Source organism: Dromiciops gliroides, chromosome 3 (assembly GCF_019393635.1).
Source record: "Dromiciops gliroides isolate mDroGli1 chromosome 3, mDroGli1.pri, whole genome shotgun sequence".
In the NCBI taxonomy this organism is placed as follows: Eukaryota; Metazoa; Chordata; class Mammalia; order Microbiotheria; family Microbiotheriidae; genus Dromiciops; species Dromiciops gliroides.
In genome coordinates this window covers 613,671,655-613,674,418 of record NC_057863.1, presented here as the reverse complement: position 1 = coordinate 613,674,418, position 2,764 = coordinate 613,671,655, and the positions used below count along the sequence as shown (strand labels likewise).

The following is a 2,764-nucleotide window of genomic DNA, read 5'->3' as shown; positions in this document are numbered from 1 at the left end:
GATGAGCAGAACCAGAAGAACATTGTACACAGTATCATCAACATTGTGTGTTGATCTACTGTGATGGACTATATTCTTCTCACCAATGCAATGGTACAGAAGAGTTCCAGGGAACCCATGATAGAAGAGGATCTCAAAATCCAAGAAAAAAAAAAGAACTGTGGAGTGTAGATGCTGAATGAACCATACTGTTTCTTTTGGTTTTGGTGCTGTTGTTTTTTCCATTTTGAGGTTTTTCATCATTTCTCTGATTTTTCTCTTATAACATGACTAATGCAGAAATAGGATTAATGTTATTATGTGTGTGTATATATATGTATGTGTGTGTATGTATGTGTATATATATATGTATGTATATATATATATATATATATATATACACATATATATAACCTATATCAGATTACCTGCTGTCTAGGGGAGGGGGGAGGGAGGGGAGGGAGGGAGAAAAATCCAAAATTGCAAAGCTTGTATAAACAAAAGTTGAGAACTTTCTTTACATGTATTGGGAAAAAATACAATACTTTATTAATTAAAAAAAAGAAAATAAAGTACTGTTGTGGGGAGTAGGGATTTCCTTCTTACCGTTTGGCTCCAGAGGGCTGAACCAGTACTAATGGGGGGAAGTTATAAAAACTGTCAAACATACTGTGCACTCTGACCCTTTGTCCAAGAGCCAGGCTCTTAAACTGCCCCCCCCTTGGAGATCCAGGGCACCTTGAGGGGTTCAGAATTCTCTCTTCATGAATCCCAATGGGCTGTCCATCCCCCCTCCATTGATAGGTGCCAGTGACTAATGGACCATTTAACCACTAACATCAATTAGTTTTTACAAAGGGCGATATTAAACATAAATACTTCCCCCTTATCTCAGGAGCATATTCTCCCTTACATCACGAGGGGGGAGAAGAGCTCAACATAGCTCAGTTCCTGCATTCTTGACCCCACCAAGTTCATATACAGATGCATCATGGCATCCAGATGAGTTCTGGTCAGCTTCCATTGACCTGAGTCAACCTCAGATCATCGATGTTCATCTGGCTACCAAACACAGCCCAGATTCTGACTCTTGGATTCCCACAGCTCTCTCTCCTTACCTTTGGACACTCACAAAATCATCACCTAGAAAAAGAACAAACATTTCTTTTTTTTTTTTTTTAAATATGGAATGCTTCACGAATTTGCGTGTCATCCTTGCTCAGGGGCCATGCTAATCTTCTCTGTATCGTTCCAATTTTAGTATATGTGCTGCCGAAGCGAGCACAGAACAAACATTTCTTGAGTCCACATGTCTTGAAAGGGAAGAAGGCCCCAAGTCCTCCCTCTCTACAGCATTGTTTCTCACCAGATCATAGATGAGCCAAAAGGGCTGAGGCTTAATTATTAAGAATCACCCCGGGGCAGCTAGGTGGCGCAGTGGATAGAGCACCGGCCCTGGAGTCAGGAGTACCTGAGTTCAAATCCGGCCTCAGACACTTAACACTTACTAGCTGTGTGACCCTGGGCAAGTCACTTAACCCCAATTGCCTCACTAAAAAAATAAAAAAAAATAAAAATAAAAAAAGAATCATCCTAATGCTGTCTCTTTCTTTGGAGGTCTTCGAGCAGAAGTTGGATGTCCACTTGTTGGGTATGTTCTAGTAGAGATCCCTTCTGGACATGAATTGATCTGAAGGGTTCCTTCCAACTTTCAATGTTTGTGATCTAGTCTAGTGAAGGCTGATCCCAGGACTAGGCACATCTTTCCACCAATCTCTCATTAGGACTCATGTTTCTGGTTAGCTCAACTGATTTTTGGTTTTGGTTTTGGTTTTTTGTTTTTGTTTTGTTTTGTTTTTTGCAGGGCAATGAGGGTTAAGTGACTTGCCTAGGGTCACAAAGCTAGTAAGTGTCAAGTGTCTGAGGTCGGATTTGAACTCAGGTCCTCCCGAATCCAGGGCCAGTGCTTTATCCACTTTGCCACCTAGCTGCCCCAGGTCAACTGTTTTCTTTTTTTCTTTCTTTCTTTCTTTCTTTCTTTCTTTCTTTCTTTCTTTCTTTCTTTCTTTCTTCCTTTCTTTCTTTCTTTCTTTCTTCTTCTTTTTTTTTTTTTGGTGAGACAATTGGGGTTAAGTGACTTGTCCAGGGTCACACAGCTAGTAAGTGTTAAGTGTCTGAAGCCGGATTTGAACTCAGGTCCTCCTGAATCCAGGGACGGTGCTCTATCCACTGTGCCACCTAGCTGCCCCAGTAAAGTGTTTTCTAAGGAAGAAAGGAATCTCACTAAGCTGCCTCTGATTGGTTTCCCATTCCCCAAAGCCACAGGCAGCAAGACCACTAGGAAATTAGAATTTTCTAACATGGAAGCTTCTAGTCCTAGAAGATTCATATATAGGGAAGAAGAAGAGACCAGAAAAGGGACAGGATGGAAAAGAAGGGAATTAAGGGGCACAGCTAAAGCAAGGACAGTTTGATGGATGGAGCAAGATTAGGGCAGAAAAAAATAAAGATTTTTCGGAGTATCACAACAGTTGTAGCAGAACTGGAATTTAAACCCAGGGTTGTCAAACTTAAAACGGTGCCCTTTACAATATACCACACCGGGGTTCCTGACTATGGAGAAGTAGTAAGATCAGTTTAACCAACTATTTGCTTCAACCCTTCAAGAATCTGTCATCTGGTTAGTCTGGGTGCTAAATCCCAACCTACTTACTATGTGGCTTTAAAAGGGAAAGGACAATTGACTCACAGAATCACACCACACTCCCACCTCCAAGAATTATAG

The 2,764-nt window shown here is 41.1% G+C and overlaps 1 non-coding gene across 1 annotated transcript; it reads right to left on the bottom strand.

Annotated features, from left to right (window-relative positions):
• Positions 1–1,157: 1,157 nt before the first annotated feature.
• LOC122752078 lies at positions 1,158–1,264 on the bottom strand. The gene has a single exon (XR_006355880.1). It is a non-coding gene; the product is annotated as a U6 spliceosomal RNA (small nuclear RNA).
• Positions 1,265–2,764: the final 1,500 nt, after the last annotated feature.